Below are 24,094 nucleotides of genomic sequence, written 5' to 3'. Positions count from 1 at the left end.
ACCTCTGGTGTTGTCATGCAGCACTGCCACCTCTGGTGTTGTCATGCAGCACTGCCACCTCTGGTGTTGTCATGCAGCACTGCCACCTCTGGTGTTGTCATGCAGTACTGCCACCTCTGGTGTTGTCATGCAGCACTGCCACCTCTGGTGTTGTCATGCAGCACTGCCACCTCTGGTGTTGTCATGCAGTACTGCCACCTCTGGTGTTGTCATGCAGTACTGCCACCTCTGGTGTTGTCATGCAGTACTGCCACCTCTGGTGTTGTCATGCAGTACTGCCACCTCTGGTGTTGTCATGCAGTACTGCCACCTCTGGTGTTGTCATGCAGTACTGCCACCTCTGGTGTTGTCATGCAGTACTGCCACCTCTGGTGTTGTCATGCAGTACTGCCACCTCTGGTGTTGTCATGCAGTACTGCCACCTCTGGTGTTGTCATGCAGTACTGCCACCTCTGGTGTTGTCATGCAGTACTGCCACCTCTGGTGTTGTCATGCAGCACTGCCACCTCTGGTGCTGTCATGCAGTACTGCCACCTGTGGTGTTGTCATGCAGTACTGCCACCTCTGGTGTTGTCATGTAGCACTGCCACCTCTGGTGTTGTCATGCAGTACTGCCACCTCTGGTGTTGTCATGCAGCACTGCCACCTCTGGTGTTGTCATGCAGTACTGCCACCTCTGGTGTTGTCATGCAGCACTGCCACCTCTGGTGTTGTCATGCAGTACTGCCACCTCTGGTGCTGTCATGCAGTACTGCCACCTCTGGTGTTGTCATGCAGTACTGCCACCTCTGGTGTTGTCATGCAGTACTGCCACCTCTGGTATTGTCATACAGCACTGCCACCTCTGGTGTTGTCATGCAGCACTGCCACCTCTGGTGCTGTCATGCAGTACTGCCACCTCTGGTGTTGTCATGCAGTACTGCCACCTCTGGTGTTGTCATGTAGCACTGCCACCTCTGGTGTTGTCATGCAGTACTGCCACCTCTGGTGTTGTCATGCAGCACTGCCACCTCTGGTGTTGTCATGCAGTACTGCCACCTCTGGTGTTGTCATGCAGCACTGCCACCTCTGGTGTTGTCATGCAGTACTGCCACCTCTGGTGTTGTCATGCAGCACTGCCACCTCTGGTGTTGTCATGCAGTACTGCCACCTCTGGTGTTGTCATGCAGTACTGCCACCTCTGGTGTTGTCATGCAGCACTGCCACCTCTGGTGTTGTCATGCAGCACTGCCACCTCTGGTGTTGTCATGCAGTACTGCCACCTCTGGTGTTGTCATGCAGTACTGCCACCTCTGGTGTTGTCATGCAGTACTGCCACCTCTGGTGTTGTCATGCAGTACTGCCACCTCTGGTGTTGTCATGCAGTACTGCCACCTCTGGTGTTGTCATGCAGCACTGCCACCTCTGGGTGTTGTCATGCAGCACTGCCACCTCTGGTGTTGTCATGCAGTACTGCCACCTCTGGTGTTGTCATGCAGTACTGCCACCTCTGGTGTTGTCATGCAGTACTGCCACCTCTGGTGTTGTCATGCAGCACTGCCACCTCTGGTGTTGTCATGCAGCACTGCCACCTCTGGTGTTGTCATGCAGCACTGCCACCTCTGGTGCTGTCATGCAGTACTGCCACCTCTGGTGTTGTCATGCAGTACTGCCACCTCTGGTGTTGTCATGCAGTACTGCCACCTCTGGTGTTGTCATGCAGCACTGCCACCTCTGGTGTTGTCATGCAGCACTGCCACCTCTGGTGTTGTCATGCAGTACTGCCACCTCTGGTGTTGTCATGCAGTACTGCCACCTCTGGTGTTGTCATGCAGCACTGACACCTCTGGTGTTGTCATGCAGTACTGCCACCTCTGGTGTTGTCATGCAGTACTGCCACCTCTGGTGTTGTCATGCAGCACTGCCACCTCTGGTGTTGTCATGCAGCACTGCCACCTCTGGTGTTGTCATGCAGTACTGCCACCTCTGGTGTTGTCATGCAGTACTGCCACCTCTGGTGTTGTCATGCAGTACTGCCACCTCTGGTGTTGTCATGCAGTACTGCCACCTCTGGTGTTGTCATGCAGCACTGCCACCTCTGGTGTTGTCATGCAGCACTGCCACCTCTGGTGTTGTCATGCAGTACTGCCACCTCTGGTGTTGTCATGCAGTACTGCCACCTCTGGTGTTGTCATGCAGCACTGCCACCTCTGGTGTTGTCATGCAGTACTGCCACCTCTGGTGTTGTCATGCAGTACTGCCACCTCTGGTGTTGTCATGCAGTACTGCCACCTCTGGTGTTGTCATGCAGCACTGCCACCTCTGGTGTTGTCATGCAGCACTGCCACCTCTGGTGTTGTCATGCAGTACTGCCACCTCTGGTGTTGTCATGCAGTACTGCCACCTCTGGTGTTGTCATGCAGCTACTGCCACCTCTGGTGTTGTCATGCAGTACTGCCACCTCTGGTGTTGTCATGCAGCACTGCCACCTCTGGTGTTGTCATGCAGTACTGCCACCTCTGGTGTTGTCATGCAGCACTGCCACCTCTGGTGTTGTCATGCAGCACTGCCACCTCTGGTGCTGTCATGCAGTACTGCCACCTCTGGTGTTGTCATGCAGTACTGCCACCTCTGGTGTTGTCATGCAGTACTGCCACCTCTGGTGTTGTCATGCAGCACTGCCACCTCTGGTGTTGTCATGCAGCACTGCCACCTCTGGTGCTGTCATGCAGTACTGCCACCTCTGGTGTTGTCATGCAGTACTGCCACCTCTGGTGTTGTCATGCAGCACTGCCACCTCTGGTGTTGTCATGCAGTACTGCCACCTCTGGTGTTGTCATGCAGCACTGCCACCTCTGGTGTTGTCATGCAGTACTGCCACCTCTGGTGTTGTCATGCAGCACTGCCACCTCTGGTATTGTCATGCAGTACTGCCACCTCTGGTGCTGTCATGCAGTACTGCCACCTCTGGTGTTGTCATGCAGTACTGCCACCTCTGGTGTTGTCATGCAGTACTGCCACCTCTGGTGTTGTCATGCAGCACTGCCACCTCTGGTGTTGTCATGCAGCACTGCCACCTCTGGTGCTGTCATGCAGTACTGCCACCTCTGGTGTTGTCATGCAGTACTGCCACCTCTGTGTTGTCATGCAGCACTGCCACCTCTGGTGTTGTCATGCAGCACTGCCACCTCTGGTGTTGTCATGCAGCACTGCCACCTCTGGTGTTGTCATGCAGTACTGCCACCTCTGGTGTTGTCATGCAGCACTGCCACCTCTGGTGTTGTCATGCAGCACTGCCACCTCTGGTGTTGTCATGCAGTACTGCCACCTCTGGTGTTGTCATGCAGTACTGCCACCTCTGGTGTTGTCATGCAGTACTGCCACCTCTGGTGTTGTCAGCAGCACTGCCACCTCTGGTGTTGTCATGCAGTACTGCCACCTCTGGTGTTGTCATGCAGTACTGCCACCTCTGGTGTTGTCATGCAGTACTGCCACCTCTGGTGTTGTCATGCAGCACTGCCACCTCTGGTGTTGTCATGCAGTACTGCCACCTCTGGTGTTGTCATGCAGTACTGCCACCTCTGGTGTTGTCATGCAGTACTGCCACCTCTGGTGTTGTCATGCAGCACTGCCACCTCTGGTGTTGTCATGCAGCACTGCCACCTCTGGTGTTGTCATGCAGCACTGCCACCTCTGGTGTTGTCATGCAGTACTGCCACCTCTGGTGTTGTCATGCAGTACTGCCACCTCTGGTGTTGTCATGCAGTACTGCCACCTCTGGTGTTGTCATGCAGTACTGCCACCTCTGGTGTTGTCATGCAGTACTGCCACCTCTGGTGTTGTCATGCAGTACTGCCACCTCTGGTGTTGTCATGCAGTACTGCCACCTCTGGTGTTGTCATGCAGCACTGCCACCTCTGGTGTTGTCATGCAGTACTGCCACCTCTGGTGTTGTCATGCAGTACTGCCACCTCTGGTGTTGTCATGCAGTACTGCCACCTCTGGTGTTGTCATGCAGCACTGCCACCTCTGGTGTTGTCATGCAGCACTGCCACCTCTGGTGTTGTCATGCAGTACTGCCACCTCTGGTGTTGTCATGCAGTACTGCCACCTCTGGTGTTGTCATGCAGTACTGCCACCTCTGGTGTTGTCATGCAGTACTGCCACCTCTGGTGTTGTCATGCAGTACTGCCACCTCTGGTGTTGTCATGCAGTACTGCCACCTCTGGTGTTGTCATGCAGCACTGCCACCTCTGGTGTTGTCATGCAGCACTGCCACCTCTGGTGCTGTCATGCAGTACTGCCACCTCTGGTGTTGTCATGCAGTACTGCCACCTCTGGTGTTGTCATGCAGTACTGCCACCTCTGGTGTTGTCATGCAGCACTGCCACCTCTGGTGTTGTCATGCAGCACTGCCACCTCTGGTGCTGTCATGCAGTACTGCCACCTGTGGTGTTGTCATGCAGTACTGCCACCTCTGGTGTTGTCATGTAGCACTGCCACCTCTGGTGTTGTCATGCAGTACTGCCACCTCTGGTGTTGTCATGCAGCACTGCCACCTCTGGTGTTGTCATGCAGTACTGCCACCTCTGGTGTTGTCATGCAGCACTGCCACCTCTGGTATTGTCATGCAGTACTGCCACCTCTGGTGCTGTCATGCAGTACTGCCACCTCTGGTGTTGTCATGCAGTACTGCCACCTCTGGTGTTGTCATGCAGTACTGCCACCTCTGGTGTTGTCATGCAGCACTGCCACCTCTGGTGTTGTCATGCAGCACTGCCACCTCTGGTGCTGTCATGCAGTACTGCCACCTGTGGTGTTGTCATGCAGTACTGCCACCTCTGGTGTTGTCATGTAGCACTGCCACCTCTGGTGTTGTCATGCAGTACTGCCACCTCTGGTGTTGTCATGCAGCACTGCCACCTCTGGTGTTGTCATGCAGTACTGCCACCTCTGGTGTTGTCATGCAGCACTGCCACCTCTGGTATTGTCATGCAGTACTGCCACCTCTGGTGTTGTCATGCAGCACTGCCACCTCTGGTGTTGTCATGCAGTACTGCCACCTCTGGTGTTGTCATGCAGTACTGCCACCTCTGGTGTTGTCATGCAGCACTGCCACCTCTGGTGTTGTCATGCAGCACTGCCACCTCTGGTGTTGTCATGCAGTACTGCCACCTCTGGTGTTGTCATGCAGTACTGCCACCTCTGGTGTTGTCATGCAGTACTGCCACCTCTGGTGTTGTCATGCAGCTACTGCCACCTCTGGTGTTGTCATGCAGTACTGCCACCTCTGGTGTTGTCATGCAGCACTGCCACCTCTGGTGTTGTCATGCAGCACTGCCACCTCTGGTGTTGTCATGCAGTACTGCCACCTCTGGTGTTGTCATGCAGTACTGCCACCTCTGGTGTTGTCATGCAGTACTGCCACCTCTGGTGTTGTCATGCAGCACTGCCACCTCTGGTGTTGTCATGCAGCACTGCCACCTCTGGTGTTGTCATGCAGTACTGCCACCTCTGGTGTTGTCATGCAGCACTGCCACCTCTGGTGTTGTCATGCAGTACTGCCACCTCTGGTGTTGTCATGCAGTACTGCCACCTCTGGTGTTGTCATGCAGTACTGCCACCTCTGGTGTTGTCATGCAGCACTGCCACCTCTGGTGTTGTCATGCAGTACTGCCACCTCTGGTGTTGTCATGCAGTACTGCCACCTCTGTGTTTGTCATGCAGTACTGCCACCTCTGGTGTTGTCATGCAGCACTGCCACCTCTGGTGTTGTCATGCAGTACTGCCACCTCTGGTGTTGTCATGCAGTACTGCCACCTCTGGTGTTGTCATGCAGTACTGCCACCTCTGGTGTTGTCATGCAGCACTGCCACCTCTGGTGTTGTCATGCAGTACTGCCACCTCTGGTGTTGTCATGCAGTACTGCCACCTCTGGTGTTGTCATGCAGTACTGCAACCTCTGGTGTTGTCATGCAGCACTGCCACCTCTGGTGTTGTCATGCAGTACTGCCACCTCTGGTGTTGTCATGCAGCACTGCCACCTCTGGTGTTGTCATGCAGTACTGCCACCTCTGGTGTTGTCATGCAGCACTGCCACCTCTGGTGTTGTCATGCAGTACTGCCACCTCTGGTGCTGTCATGCAGTACTGCCACCTGTGGTGTTGTCATGCAGTACTGCCACCTCTGGTGTTGTCATGCAGTACTGCCACCTCTGGTGTTGTCATGCAGCACTGCCACCTCTGGTGTTGTCATGCAGCACTGCCACCTCTGGTGCTGTCATGCAGTACTGCCACCTCTGGTGTTGTCATGCAGTACTGCCACCTCTGGTGTTGTCATGTAGCACTGCCACCTCTGGTGTTGTCATGCAGTACTGCCACCTCTGGTGTTGTCATGCAGCACTGCCACCTCTGGTGTTGTCATGCAGTACTGCCACCTCTGGTGTTGTCATGCAGCACTGCCACCTCTGGTATTGTCATGCAGTACTGCCACCTCTGGTGTTGTCATGCAGTACTGCCACCTCTGGTGTTGTCATGCAGTACTGCCACCTCTGGTGTTGTCATGCAGTACTGCCACCTCTGGTGTTGTCATGCAGCACTGCCACCTCTGGTGTTGTCATGCAGCACTGCCACCTCTGGTGTTGTCATGCAGTACTGCCACCTCTGGTGTTGTCATGCAGTACTGCCACCTCTGGTGTTGTCATGCAGCACTGCCACCTCTGGTGTTGTCATGCAGTACTGCCACCTCTGGTGTTGTCATGCAGTACTGCCACCTCTGGTGTTGTCATGCAGCACTGCCACCTCTGGTGTTGTCATGCAGCACTGCCACCTCTGGTGCTTGTCATGCAGTACTGCCACCTCTGGTGTTGTCATGCAGTACTGCCACCTCTGGTGTTGTCATGCAGTACTGCCACCTCTGGTGTTGTCATGCAGTACTGCCACCTCTGGTGTTGTCATGCAGCACTGCCACCTCTGGTGTTGTCATGCAGTACTGCCACCTCTGGTGTTGTCATGCAGTACTGCCACCTCTGGTGTTGTCATGCAGACTGCCACCTGTGGTTGTCATGCAGTACTTCCACCTCTGGTGTTGTCCATGTAGCACTGACACCTCTGGTGTTGTCATGCATTACTGCCCACCTCTAGGTGGTGTCATGCAGCACTGCCACCTCTGGTGTTGTCATGCAGTACTGCCACCTCTGGTGTTGTCATGCAGTACTGCCACTCTCTGGTGTTGTCATGCAGACACTGCCACCTCTGGTATTGGTCATGCAGTACTGGCCCACCTCTGGTGTGTTGTCATGCAGCACTGCCACCTCTGGTATTGTCATGCAGTACTGCCACCTCTGGTGTTGTTATGCAGTACTGCCACCTCTGGTGTTGTCATGCAGCACTGCCACCTCTGGTGTTGTCATGCAGCACTGCCACCTCTGGTGTTGTCATGCAGTACTGCCACCTCTGGTGTTGTCATGCAGTACTGCCACCTCTGGTGTTGTCATGCAGCACTGCCACCTCTGGTGTTGTCATGCAGTACTGCCACCTCTGGTGTTGTCATGCAGTACTGCCACCTCTGGTGTTGTCATGCAGCACTGCCACCTCTGGTGTTGTCATGCAGCACTGCCACCTCTGGTGCTGTCATGCAGTACTGCCACCTCTGGTGTTGTCATGCAGTACTGCCACCTCTGGTGTTGTCATGCAGTACTGCCACCTCTGGTGTTGTCATGCAGCACTGCCACCTCTGGTGTTGTCATGCAGCACTGCCACCTCTGGTGCTGTCATGCAGTACTGCCACCTGTGGTGTTGTCATGCAGTACTGCCACCTCTGGTGTTGTCATGTAGCACTGCCACCTCTGGTGTTGTCATGCAGTACTGCCACCTCTGGTGTTGTCATGTAGCACTGCCACCTCTGGTGTTGTCATGCAGTACATTCACCTCTGGTGTTGTCATGCAGCACTGCCACCTCTGGTATTGTCATGCAGTACTGCCACCTCTGGTGTTGTCATGCAGTACTGCCACCTCTGGTGTTGTCATGCAGCACTGCCACCTCTGGTGTTGTCATGCAGTACTGCCACCTCTGGTGCTGTCATGCAGTACTGCCACCTCTGGTGTTGTCATGCAGTACTGCCACCTCTGGTGTTGTCATGCAGCACTGACACCTCTGGTGTTGTCATGCAGTACTGCCACCTCTGGTGTTGTCATGCAGCACTGCCACCTCTGGTGTTGTCATGCAGTACTGCCACCTCTGGTGTTGTCATGCAGTACTGCCACCTCTGGTGTTGTCATGCAGTACTGCCACCTCAGGTGTTGTCATGCAGCACTGCCACCTGGGGTGTTGTCATGCAGCACTGCCACCTCTGGTGTTGTCATGCAATACTGCCACCTCTGGTGTTGTCATGCAGTACTGCCACCTCTGGTGTTGTCATGTAGCACTGCCACCTCTGGTGTTGTCATGCAGTACTGCCACCTCTGGTGTTGTCATGCAGTACTGCCACCTCTGGTGTTGTCATGCAGTACTGCCACCTCTGGTGTTGTCATGTAGCACTGCCACCTCTGGTGTTGTCATGCAGTACTGCCACCTCTGGTGTTGTCATGCAGCACTGCCACCTCTGGTGTTGTCATGCAGTACTGCCACCTCTGGTGTTGTCATGTAGCACTGCCACCTCTGGTGTTGTCATGCAGTACTGCCACCTCTGGTGTTGTCATGCAGCACTGCCACCTCTGGTGTTGTCATGCAGTACTGCCACCTCTGGTGTTGTCATGCAGTACTGCCACCTCTGGTGTTGTCATGCAGTACTGCCACCTCTGGTGTTGTCATGCAGTACTGCCACCTCTGGTGTTGTCATGCAGCACTGCCATCTTGTCATGTAGGACCGTAACGCTATACCTCGCCTGATGCAGCACCAGACACACGTGTAGCAACACACACACACACACACACACACACACACACACACACACACTGGGACAAACACATCGCTTCAGCTCCACCGGTGACCTGGCTCGCCCACCTTACTTACCTACTTACTTACTTACTTACTTACTTACTTACTTACTTACTTACTTACTTACTTGCTTACTTACTTGTTTACTTTCTTTCTCTCCTTCTTACTTACTACTTCCTTACTTACCTACTACTTCCTTACTTTCTTATTTCCTTACTACTTACTTTCTTACTTACTTTTACTTTCTTACTCATTTACTTTCTTTCTACATACTGACCTACTTACTTTCTTACTTATTTACTTACTTATTCACTTACTTTCTTACTTACTTACTTTCTTACCTATTTACTTACTTGCTTACTTACTAACTTTCTTACTTACTTTCTTACTTACTTTCTTACTTTCTTATTTATTTTCTTACTTTCTTACTAACTTTCTTACTTGCTTTCTTACTACCTTTCTTACTTACTTTCTTGCTGTCTTATTTACTTACTTTCTTACTCTCTTACTTCCTTACTTACTTTCTTATTTTCTTACTTTCTTACTTACTTTCTTACTAACTTACTTATTTTCTTACAAACTTTCTTACTTACTTTCTTACTCACTTTCTTACTTTCTTACTTACATTCTTACTTTGTTACTTACTTTCTTACTTTCTTTCTTACTTACATTTTTACTTACTCTCTTACTTTCTTATTTACTAACTTACTTTCTTGCTTTCTTACCTACTAACTTTCTTTCCTACTTACTTTCTTACTTTGTTACTAACTTTCTTACTTACTTTCTTACTTGCATGTGGAGAGTCATGTGGTCCCACCTGGAGCCGTGCGTGCTGGTCCAGCATGTTGGTCCACCACCACACACACACACAGTGGCCCGGGCTGGACCCACTCACTCACTCCTCGTCTGAGTTACGACGTAACGGTGACGGCGTGACAGTGACGGCGTCACGTCTTCATTATGATCACATGAGTCTCATGTGTGCACTCCTCTGGACATGTTCTCATGCCTTCCACCTTCCTCACCGCTCCACCCGTGACCTACACGAGTGACCTCACACTGACCCACTTCATGTGTCATGGATGCGGGTGACCGACCGTCGTGAGACGTAGGCCTGGGTCACGCCCTGACCATGACCCCGGCCGCTGCAGGGCACGTCCACCACACGTGAGGAAGAGTAACCTGGAGGGGACTAATGCCTGAGGGACTTACCTCGCAGGGACTAATCTTGGAGGGAGCAAGGTTGTGAGAGTGATCTTGGAGGGGACTGATCTTGGAGGGGACTACCCCTGGGTAGATAACTGACCTCCTCTCTCATACATTATCCATGTTAGTTTATAACGAAGTTTCATCCGTTTTCTACAGTTTCGTGTTCCATATTGGTCACAACTCCAGGTCAGTAATACACGTCTTCCTCTGTGGAATGATGATCACAATCATGATCACTAATGATGTTGTTACAACTTCCACAACCTCCTGACTCTGGCCTCCCTGGGCCACTTTCCCTCCTGACACTCTGACATCAAGACCAGGTGTCAGGTCTTCACTGTCAACATCAAGACCAGGTGTCAGGTCTTCACTGTCAACATCAAGACCAGGTGTCAGGTCTTCACTGTCAACATCAAGACCAGGTGTCAGGTCTTCACTGTCAACATCATCATGACACACGACTGACCTCTCCCGTGATCAATACAACCTGGACACAACCTAACACTGTGGACAGTGTTATGCAGCACAAGTGCTTCTGTGGCGTCCTGGTCCTGACCTGTCTGGCACCTGTGACATGACCTGGCCTTGTGGGTTCGACGAATGATAATAATTGTCTGTGTTATGTGACCTTAGTGCTACCTGAGAGTAAGGTCAGGTAGAGTTATATGTGACTCTCCTACTCCCCTGAGGGTAAGATCAGGTAGAGTTATATGTGACTCTCCTACTCCCCTGAGGGTAAGGTCAGGTAGAGTTATATGTGACTCTCCTACTCCCCCGAGGGTAAGGTCAAGTAGAGTTATTATGTGACTCTCCTACTCCCCCGAGGGTAAGGTCAGGTAAAGTTATTATGTGACCTTGGTGAGTTAGTAGTGCATGGCAGGGAGACAAAGCACTATGGAACACTCCCTCACCTTGCCACGCCTGACTTTCACCCTTACTGATTCTAGCCAATTCTATGTCCTTCTAATATACATCTTCATCCTGTTCTCTAATCTCTTCTGTCTGTCTGTCTGTCTGTCTGTCTGTCTCTGTTGTGCCGTCTCTCTCCCTCTTGGTCATATTGTCTCCTTCATCCACACTCCTTCCTTCTTCCTGTCTTCCTCCCTCCCTCCTCCTCCTCCTCCTCTCTCCTTGGACCACCGGGGGCCACGCCCTGCAGACGTGAGTTCGACCTGAGCAGGTGTGAGTGAGGGCGGCCGGCCCCGTCCTGCTGGTCCTCCAGTGTGGCTACTCACTCACTAATGGCCTCACACAGGGTCGTATACTTCAACTGGTGATCACTTACGAGTTCACATGATTCTCTCTCTCTCTCTCTCTCTCTCTCTCTCTCTCTCTCTCTCTCTCTATATATATATATATATATATATATATATATATATATATATATATATATATATATATATATATATATATATCTTTCTTTCTTTCTTTCAAACTATTCGCCATGTCCCGCATTAGCGAGGTAGCGTTAAGAACAGAGGCCTGGGCCTTTGAGGGAATACCCTCACCTGGCCCAATTCTCTGTTCCTTCTTTTGGAAAATTAAAAGTATATATAAGTATATATAACAATTTTATTGTCTATTATTTCTTGTAGAGTTAAGAATGTCTTTCCTGCTATGTATTCATCATATGTTGCTTCTGTATTGTAGACCAGTTTTGAGCTTTCTTTGAGCTCTCTTTATGTTGCATCATTCACTTATTAATCTTGTTTGTGAAACTCTTTGTACAGATAAACCAGCTGAATTTTATTGCAGTTTATTTGTCTTGAAAATCAAAACAGTTATTCCCAGATTGTATATATATTTATAACTGGTTATGTAATGTGGTTAGTGATTAATCTCAGTGTTCATTTGTCTGTATATCATGTAAGTATACCAGTACTGTAGATATGATCAGATGATTGTGTTCATATTAGATATGATTACCTTCCTATTACGTCATAGTGAAGTCTCTTTTTATTAGGTTGTGTAACAATGTAAGATGTTTACAAAGTTTAAAGAAGATTCAGCCTGGTAATTTTTTCTGTCAATTAAAAGATGGAATAAGAATATCAGAAATTTTTATTGATTTTTGAGTTTTGGTACCAATTAAGTATTTAATGATTTGGGAACGTAGTCCAATTAAACATCATTGGTTAATGATATTATGTCAAGTGTATATTTCCTTTAGTAATCAGTGATGGCCTTAACTTGTGTAGTAGGGTTACAAGGAAAATGATTTCAAGAAACTGTGTTCCATGTATTTTTCTACTTTTCTACAAGTTCTTTGGTTATTGCACTGAAATACGTATTCCACTACATCTGTGTACAATTAAATGCAGACACCATTGGGCATGCTTTACCTACACTTCACTTTTGTTTTTCTTCCCATACTTTTACATTTCACATGCCCTGGTTCAGTCCATTGCTAGCTTGTCGACCCCAGTTTACCATATTGTTCCAGTTCACTCTATTCCTTGCAAGCCTCTCACCCTCCTGTATGTTCAGGCCCTGATTGCTCAAAATCGTTTTCACTCCATCCTTCCACCTTTAGGTTGGTCTCCCGCTTTTCCTTGTTTCCTGCACCTCTGACACAGACACACACAGGCACACACACACACACACACACACACACACACACACACACAGTGTGAATTGTGTGCATGGGTATATATGTGTGTGTCTGTGTGTGTATATGTATGTGTACGTTGAGATGTATAGGTGTGTATATTTGCGTGTGTGGACGTGTATGTATGTACATGTGTGTGGGGGTGGGTTGGGTCATTTTCTTTCATCTGTTTCCTTGCGCTACCTTGCAAATGCGGGAGACAGCGACAAAGCAAAATAAATAAATAAATTAAATATATATATATATATATATATATATATATATATATATATATATATATATATATATATATATATATATATATATATATACCTCTCTGCCAACCAGGCCTGCCAGCGGAGGGAGGTGTGTAGCAGGGGGAAGGAGCCTGACAGATGTGGCCATGTCAACATACCTCCAGGTAAGAGCACCAGGTCTGTCGGTACGTAAGGAGTATCTTCCCGTCATGCCACACACATCTCCTCATGCTGCACACATCTCCTCATGCTGCACACATCTCCTCATGCTGCACACATCTCCTCATGCTGCACACATCTCCTCATGCTGCACACATCTCCTCATGCCACACACATCTCCTCATGCTGCACACATCTCCTCATGCTGCACACATCTCCTCATGCCGCACACATCTCCTCATGCTGCACACATCTCCTCATGCCACACCTGACACCATAATACAGCACGTCCATGATGACAAATGTTCAGTGACTGAGGTAATGTTTACACTTAATTATGCAGGTTCACGAAACTGAAACAATACAGACACAGGACTGACATGATCAATACAACCTCATCCATAACTCGAGTGTTTGTAACTGTGTTGTAAGTCTCCCTTGACGGCAACACCATAGAGACAGCACCAGACCAGCAACACTGCTGGTGTTGCTGGTGTTGCTGGTGGTTGGTGGTCAACCAGGACATATGAAGCACCAGGGGCGTGTCACACGTCCCGACCCCACCTCACCATACACGTCACCAGCACCGACCTCACCAGACGCCACACACAGTATAACAGATAACCAACATTATCCATGTAAATCTCTTGTTGTATCTGTAGATCTGACGGACTTTTAGCTGCTCTACTCTTGATAACAGTCCCGTGGGTAGTCCACTACCCTCATACAGATACACTGTGGGTAGTCCACTATCCTCATACAGATACACTGTGGGTAGTCCACTATCCTCATACAGATACACTGTGGGTAGTCCACTATCCTCACACAGATACACTGTCCTCACACAGATACACTGTGGGTAGTCCACTATCCTCATACAGATACACTGTGGGTAGTCCACTACCCTCATACAGATACACTGTGGGTAGTCCACTATCCTCATACAGATACACTGTGGGTAGTCCACTATCCTCATACAGATACATTGTGGGTAGTCCACTATCCTCATACAGATACACTGTGGGTAGTCCACTATCCTCACACAGATACACTGTGGGTAGTCCACTATCCTCACACAGATACACTGTGGGTAGTCCACTATCCTCATACAGATACACTGTGGGTAGTCCACTATCCTCACACAGATACACTGTGGGTAGTCCACTATCCTCATACAGATACATTGTGGGTAGTCCACTATCCTCAGACAGATATACTGTGGGTAGTCCACTATCCTCATACAGATACACTGTGGGTAGTCCACTATCCTCACACAGACACACTGTGGGTAGTCCACTATCCTCACACAGATACACTGTGGGTAGTCCACTATCCTCACACAGATACACTGTGGGTAGTCCACTATCCTCACACAGATACACTGTGGGTAGTCCACTATCCTCATACAGATACACTGTGGGTAGTCCACTATCCTCATACAGATACACTGTGGGTAGTCCACTATCCTCATACAGATACACTGTGGGTAGTCCACTATCCTCATACAGATACACTGTGGGTAGTCCACTATCCTCATACAGATACACTGTGGGTAGTCCACTATCCTCATACAGATACACTGTGGGTAGTCCACTATCCTCATACAAATAAACTGTAGGTAGTCCACTATCCTCATACAGATACACTGTGGGAAGTCCACTATCCTCACACAGATACACTGTGGGTAGCCCACTATCCTCATACAGATACACTGTGGGTAGTCCACTATCCTCACACAGACACACTGTGGGTAGTCCACTATCCTCACACAGATACACTGTGGGTAGTCCACTATCCTCACACAGACACACTGTGGGTAGTCCACTATCCTCACACAGATACACTGTGGGTAGTCCACTATCCTCACACAGATACACTGTGGGTAGTCCACTATCCTCACACAGATACACTGTGGGTAGTCCACTATCCTCATACAGATACACTGTGGGTAGTCCACTATCCTCATACAGATACACTGTGGGTAGTCCACTATCCTCATACAGATACACTGTGGGTAGTCCACTATCCTCATACAGATACACTGTGGGTAGTCCACTATCCTCATACAGATACACTGTGGGTAGTCCACTATCCTCATACAGATACACTGTGGGTAGTCCACTATCCTCATACAAATAAACTGTAGGTAGTCCACTATCCTCATACAGATACACTGTGGGAAGTCCACTATCCTCACACAGATACACTGTGGGTAGTCCACTATCCTCATACAGATACACTGTGGGTAGCCCACTATCCTCATACAGATACACTGTGGGTAGTCCACTATCCTCATACAGATACACTGTGGGTAGTCCACTATCCTCATACAGATACACTGTGGGTAGTCCACTATCCTCATACAGATACACTGTGGGTAGTCCACTATCCTCATACAGATACACTGTGGGTAGTCCACTATCCTCATACAGATACACTGTGGGTAGTCCACTATCCTCATACAGATACACTGTGGGTAGTCCACTATCCTCATACAAATAAACTGTAGGTAGTCCACTATCCTCATACAGATACACTGTGGGAAGTCCACTATCCTCACACAGATACACTGTGGGTAGTCCACTATCCTCATACAGATACACTGTGGGTAGACCACTATCCTCATACAGATACACTGTGGGTAGTCCACTATCCTCATACAGATACACTGTGGGTAGTCCACTATCCTCACACAGATACACTGTGGGTAGTCCACTATACTCATACAGATACACTGTGGGTAGTCCACTATCCTCATACAGATACACTGTGGGAAGTCCACTATCCTCACACAGATACACTGTGGGTAGTCCACTATCCTCATACAGATACACTGTGGGTAGTCCACTATCCTCATACAGATACACTGTGGGTAGTCCACTATCCTCATACAGATACACTGTGGGTAGTCCACTATCCTCATACAGATACACTGTGGGTAGTCCACTATCCTCATACAGATACACTGTGGGTAGTCCACTATCCTCATACAGATACACTGTGGGTAGTCCACTATCCTCATACAGATACACTGTGGGTAGTCCACTATCCTCATACAGATACACTGTGGGTAGTCCACTATCCTCACATAGATACACTGTGGTAGTCCACTATCCTCACTACAGATACACTGTGGGTAGTCCACTTTCCTCATACAGATACACTGTGGGTAGTCCACTATCCTCATACAGATACACTGTGGGTAGTCCACTATCCTCATACAGATACACTGTGGGTAGTCCACTATCCTCATACAGATACACTGTGGGTAGTCCACTATCCTCATACAGATACACTGTGGGTAGTCCACTATCCTCATACAGATACACTGTGGGTAGTCCACTATCCTCATACAGATACACTGTGGGTAGTCCACTATCCTCATACAGATACACTGTGGGTAGTCCACTATCCTCATACAGATACACTGTGGGTAGTCCACTATCCTCATACAGATACACTGTGGGTAGTCCACTATCCTCATACAGATACACTGTGGGTAGTCCACTATCCTCATACAGATACACTGTGGGTAGTCCACTATCCTCATACAGATACACTGTGGGTAGTCCACTATCCTCATACAGATACACTGTGTGTAGTCCACTATCCTCAACAGATACATTGTGGGTAGTCCACTATCCTCACACAGATACACTGTGGGTAGTCCACTATCCTCATACAGATACACTGTGGGTAGTCCACTATCCTCACACAGATACACTGTGGGTAGTCCACTATCCTCATACAGATACAGTGTGGGTAGTCCACTATCCTCATACAGATACACTGTGGGTAGTCCACTATCCTCACACAGATACACTGTGGGTAGTCCACTATACTCATACAGATACAATGTGGGTAGTCCACTATCCTCACACAGATACACTGTGGGTAGTCCACTATCCTCATACAGATACACTGTGGGTAGTCCACTATCCTCATACAGATACACTGTGGGTAGTCCACTATCCTCACACAGATACACCGTGGGTAGTCCACTATCCTCACACAGATACACTGTGGGTAGTCCACTATCCTCACACAGACACACTGTGGGTAGTCCACTATCCTCACACAGATACACTGTGGGTAGTCCACTATCCTCATACAGATACATTGTGGGTAGTCCACTATCCTCAGACAGATACACTGTGGGTAGTCCACTATCCTCATACAGATACATTGTGGGTAGTCCACTATCCTCATACAGATACACTGTGGGTAGTCCACTATCCTCATACAGATACATTGTGGGTAGTCCACTATCCTCAGACAGATACACTGTGGGTAGTCCACTATCCTCACACAGATACACTGTGGGTAGTCCACTATCCTCATACAGATACATTGTGGGTAGTCCACTATCCTCAGACAGATACACTGTGGGTAGTCCACTATCCTCACACAGACACACTGTGGGTAGTCCACTATCCTCACACAGACACACTGTGGGTAGTCCACTATCCTCACACAGACACACTGTGGGTAGTCCACTATCCTCACACAGATACACTGTGGGTAGTCCACTACCCTCACACAGATACACTATGAGTGGCCCACTATCGTACAAGAGACACTCTTTGTATCTCGTCCATTCAAATCCTGGTGTAGCAGTTAGCGTTCCTGACCATGACGCATTTACGGGCCTGCCAGGGGTGAGTGCATAGGTTTGAATCCTGGTTGCGGCGGTCGGTCCACAGCATACCCAACTGCTTATCAACCTTAAAGGGTTGGTCGATGAAATGGGTACATGGCTCAGGCTAAGAGGTATATATATATGTATATATATATATATATATATATATATATATATATATATATATATATATATATATATATTTTTTTTTTTTTTTTTTTGCTTTGTCGCTGTCTCCCGCGTTTGCGAGGTAGCGCAAGGAAACAGACGAAAGAAATGGCCCAACCCACCCCCATACACATGTATATACACACGTCCACACACGCAAATATACATACCTACACAGCTTTCCATGGTTTACCCCAGACGCTTCACATGCCCCGATTCAATCCACTGACAGCACGTCAACCCCGGTATACCACATCGCTCCAATTCACTCTATTGCTTGCCCTCCTTTCACCCTCCTGCATGTTCAGGCCCCGATCACACAAAATCTTTTTCACTCCATCTTTCCACCTCCAATTTGGTCTCCCTCTTCTCCTCGTTCCCTCCACCTCCGACACATATATCCTCTTGGTCAATCTTTCCTCACTCATTCTCTCCATGTGACCAAACCATTTCAAAACACCCTCTTCTGCTCTCTCAACCACGCTCTTTTTATTTCCACACATCTCTCTTACCCTTACGTTACTTACTCGATCAAACCACCTCACACCACACATTGTCCTCAAACATCTCATTTCCAGCACATCCATCCTCCTGCGCACAACTCTATCCATAGTCCACGCCTCGCAACCATACAACATTGTTGGAACCACTATTCCTTCAAACATACCCATTTTTGCTATATATATATATATATATATATATATATATATATATATATATATTGGAAGGGATCACAATTTTGGGCGTGATCAAGATATTCGTATGAGTCCAAGGGGAAAATGAAACACGATAAGTTCCCAAGTGCACTTTCGTGTAATAATCACATCATCAGGGGAGACACAAGAGAGAAATATAACAGTCAGTTGATATACATCGAAGAGACGAAGCTAGGACGCCATTTGGTAAACATGTGATTGTCCAAAACATACAACGAGTGTTCATAAACTTATCATTTTACAAATTTTATCAACAATAAAGTTATCTAATTTGTATAGACCATCACTAATATTAAGATTATAATTCTTTGTGTATTTAATAATAGAAGATTCAATGATTTTTCTCTTGGTAATAGAGTTAGAGTTAACTGAGATGGCGTTACTCCAGTCAATACAATGATCATAGTTTTTAACGTGATTAAACAAGGCATTTGATTCTTGTCCCGTTCTTATACTATAATTATGTTGCTTAAAGTACCCTAGATCTTTCATTGATAAATCCCTTAAGTTAGCAAAGAAATCATTTTATAGAGTTGAGCCCAAACCTCCCATTGACACCAAGAATCTTTTAGTTCTCCCTTTTAATCATAATTTCACTTTTCTTCCCATGTTGCTTAAATCCTTTATTGTAAATGTTGCCTTTAGCAACAATAATACTATAAAGAATATCCTAATCAGGAATTCACCAGAAAATTCTCTAGGATGCATCTATAAAGTGCCTTGTGGAATTTTATGTTGGTCAGACTGGTAAGGATCTTTCTGTTAGACTTAAGCATATATATATATATATATATATATATATATATATATATATATATATATATATATATATATATATATATATATATATTTTTTTTCAAACTATTCGCCATTTCCCGGGATCATGTCCACGGGGAAAATGAAACACGATAAGTTCCCAAGTGCACTTTCGTCTAATAATCACATCATCAGGGGAGACACAAGAGAGAAATATAACAGTCAATTGATATACATCGAAGAGACGAAGCTAGGACGCCATTTGGTAAACATGTCCTAGCCTCGTCTTTTCGATGTATATCAACTGATTGTTATATTTCTCTCTTGTGTCTCCCCTGATGATGTGATTATTACACGAAAGTGCACTTGGGAACTTATCGCGTTTCATTTTCCCTGTGGACTCATAGGAATATATATATATATATATATATATATATATATATATATATATATATATCGGTAATGGAATGGCCTTGATTAAGGCCTCAGCTGCCCTCGCCGCCTCAGCTAAATAAAAACAGAAACATAATGGCCTAGTGTGTAGTTGCCCTGACCAGACCAGCCTCGATCCCAGAACCTACGATTAATATAATCATAAACTTTGAGTGATTAAAGCGACCAACTCTTCCTTACCTCAGTCTTAACATAGCCAGTCAACAGTGTTTGTTAACATAGCAAGTACAGGATGTAGTCACACTCATGCTGGCCGTATTTAGCAGCAAGTTACCACCATGGTGTGTCGTCATGTTGGACAAGGAATGGAATATTAACAACACATGAGGAAGATCCTAGCTAGTGTGGCATGTTACCTTCCCGAGTACGCTGGTAACTGTATACAACAACTGTATAAGGTGGTGACTGTATACAACATCTGCGTGTGGTGGTAACTATATTCAACAACGGTATAAGGTGTTAACTGAATACAACAACTGTATAAGGTGGTAATTGTATACATAACTGTATAAGGTGGTGACTGTATACAACAACTGTATAAGCTGGTAACTGTATACAACAACAGTATAATGTGGTAACTGTACACATCAACTGTATAAGGTGGTAACTTATACATCAACTGTATAAGGTGGTGACTGTATACAACATTTACATGTGGTGGTAAAAGAATACAACAACTGTATAAGGTGGTAACTGAATACAACAACTGTATAAGGTGGTAACTGAATACAACAACTGTATAAGGTGGTAACTGAATACAACAACTGTATAAGGTGGTGACTGTATACAACAACTGTATAAGGTGGTGACTGTATACAACAACTGTATAAGGTGGTGACTGTATACAACATCTGCATGTGGTGGTAACTGAATACAACAACTGTATATGGTGGTAACTGAATACAACAACTGTATAAGGTGGTAACTGAATACAACAACTGTATAAAGTGGTAACTGAATACAACAACTGTATAAGGTGGTAATTGTATACATCTACTGTATAAGGTGGTAACTGTATACAACAACTGTATAGGGGGTGACTGTGTACAACAATTGCATAATGTGGTAACTGTATACATCAACTGTATAAGCAGGTGACTGTATACAACAACTGTATAAGGTGGAGTGTATACAACAACTGTATAATGTGGTAGCTGGATACATCAACTGTATAAGGTGGTAACTTATACATCAACTGTATACAACAACTGTATAGGTGGTAATTGTATATATCAACTGTATTAGATGGTAACCATATATCAACTGTATCAGGTGGTAACTGTCTACATCAACTGTATAAGGTGGCAACTGTATACAACTGTATAGGTGGTAACTGTATATATCAACTGTATAAGGTGGTACCTGTATACATCAACTATATAAGGTGGCAATTGTATACATCAACTGTATAAGGTGGTAACTGTATATATGAATTGCATAAAGTGGTAACTATACATCAACTGGAAAGGTGACAATTGTATATATCAACTGTATAAGGTAAGAGATAACTAACTGTATACAACTCTAAGTTGGTAACTGTCTATATCAACTGTATGAGGTGGTAACCGTATTCATCGACCCTGTAAGGATGTAACTGTATACATCAACTGTATAAGGTGATATAAGGATGTAACTGTATAAGGATGTAACTGTATAAGGATGTAACTATATATCAACTGTATAAGGTGATAAACATATTCATCAACTGTATGAGATGATAACTGTATACATCAACTGTATACATTTACTGTATAAGATGGCAACTATATACATTTGCTGTATACAGTGGTATGTGCATACATTAACTTACACGGTGGCAATTTTATACATGTACTGTATAAGGCGGTTACTGTATAAATCTATTGAAAAAGGTGATAAGTGCATACATCAGGTGCATAAGGTGTAACTGTATACAATACTGTATAAGGTGGTAAATGCATACATCTACTGTATAAGGTGGTCAGTGCGTAGATCATACAGTGGTACTGTATGAGGTACAGGGAACAGTGTAGCTTAGGTTACACCGTAGAATAACGGTACAACACCAAGACACCATTAAGTGAACTCGCACAATCCGGGAGACGTGGGTCGACACCTTTAAAAAAGCCCGGATGTGTATTTCCGTCGAAGCGAAAACGGGATAATCGAGGAGAGAGAAAATGGGGTAAATGGGGGTAGCTGTAAGCTTTCTCCAGCGGACGGGAACAGTCAATATGTACAGCGCACTGCTTATGTCAACCACGTCTTCCGTCCCTTTGGGCACCTGCAAGCCACAGGTAGGAATATTCAGCTGTCACTTGTTAATTTTATGACAGGTTAGGTTTGAGGTAACGTCAACTTAACCCTCTTTTGTTTCATAACCCTTTATTAGATCAACTTTACCCTATGTGTTCGATAACTTAGTCCAATGTGTGATACTTTAAAAACCTGACTACATCAACTTAATCATCTGTGTACAAGAATCAGCATTTGTGAGAGTAATACTGTACGCCCTTCAATATATCGTCTAAACCCCTCGAATACGATAACTTACCCTAAACTACGATACTGTAAACCTGAGTACAACTTATTCCTTCCAGTACGATAACTTCCCTGAGCGCGATATGAAGACTCCTAAATACATCAGCTTCGAAAGCCTTGAGCACATCAGTTCAACCCCTCAACTATGATAACCCTAATGTACGATACTGTATACCTTCATACGTCAACTTGACCACTCGAACTTCAATGTATGGTACTTTAACCCATGTGTTCCCCATCATCACCCATCGAATACGATAACCTAACCCTAATGTACGATACTGTACAACCTTGCGTGCAACTTGATCCCTCAATTATGATAACTACTAAATGATACTGTAGAGTCTTGCACACATCACCTTGACCCGTCGGGTACGATAATAACACCAATATACGACAATGTAACTCTTTACATACGTCATCATGGCTACTGGATTACGATGACTTAACACAAGGGTACGATACTGTAACATACGTCAACTTGACCCCTCGAGTACGATAACTTAACCCCAACGTACGATAATGTTACGCCTTGAGTTATCAACTCAACCCCCAGAGGCACGACACACAAACTTTTCCCTCCAGCATGTTGTGTGGCCAGGCCCTGACTGTCGCCCGCATCACCGTCGCTAATACCTTCCTTCCTGACCCCCTCACCCGCATCACCTTCACACATCTCCCATCATTGGAGGTAGTAACGTCTGGGGGAAAGAAAGCCCCCCACCTATCATTACCCGAGATAGAATTCTTCCCAATGGCAGGTTTTCCTCAGTCACACCTGACCTTCGACGTGAGAGGCAAGTGAGAAAGTTGTCGAGGGGTCCCCAGCCTGTAAGGTCAGGCGAAGGTGGAAATACCAGCTGCCTGGTCCCCTCCACTAGGCAACCACTGTTATTACCTAAGTACGTCTGATTTCCCACCTTGGTTTTCGTTTTCAGTGGATGTTGTGATGATATAAACGATCGGATCAGATGTGGAACCACTGTAACTGATCTTCGTATGTGTTCCTAGTAGATGTAAGTTACCTGCCTCCCTGGGATCTGTTTATCCTTTTACTGGATGTGAAATAATACCTAAATCCCTTATCAACTGTTTGTTTAGTTCTGTCAGACGGGAAACAGTGCCCTGAATTATCAATGTTCAGTGTTCTATATTGAACCAATTGGCAGGTGGAGTTGGTATTTACCTCCTCCCCAGTGTCTGTGTGGCCTAAGCGTTGTGATAACCACGTCAGTTGGATCAGACTCCTCAGGACAAGCTCGCCTGAGATGAAAATGATTTTTGGCTGCGGTGAATGATCTAGACATATGCTTAGGTCAGACGTTTTGTTAATACTCTCATGTCTTGTATCATATCTTATATCTTTAGTTACCCCAGGGCGATCACTATCTTGTGGAAGGGAAGGTGAAGATCTATAGAGGTTTTCAAAAAATGAGAGAGAATGTCGGGGAAAAAGAGTGGTGAGAGTAAGCGACCTTGGAAAGGAGACTTAAGTGAGGAAATGCCAAGAGAGATTGAGTGTAGAGTGGTAAAAGGTGAAAGCGAATGAAGTGAGGGGGAGTGGGGGAGAAATGGGATGTATTTAGGGAAGCAGTGATGGTATGTGCAAAAGATGCATGTGGCATGAGGAAGGCGGGAGGTGGGCAGATGAGAAGTAAAGTTGCTCGTGAAAGAGAAAAGAGGGGCGTTTGGACGGTACTTACAAGGAAGGAG

Source organism: Panulirus ornatus, chromosome 56 (assembly GCF_036320965.1).
Source record: "Panulirus ornatus isolate Po-2019 chromosome 56, ASM3632096v1, whole genome shotgun sequence".
Classification (NCBI taxonomy): Eukaryota; Metazoa; Arthropoda; class Malacostraca; order Decapoda; family Palinuridae; genus Panulirus; species Panulirus ornatus.
This window is presented reverse-complemented; position numbering follows the sequence as displayed.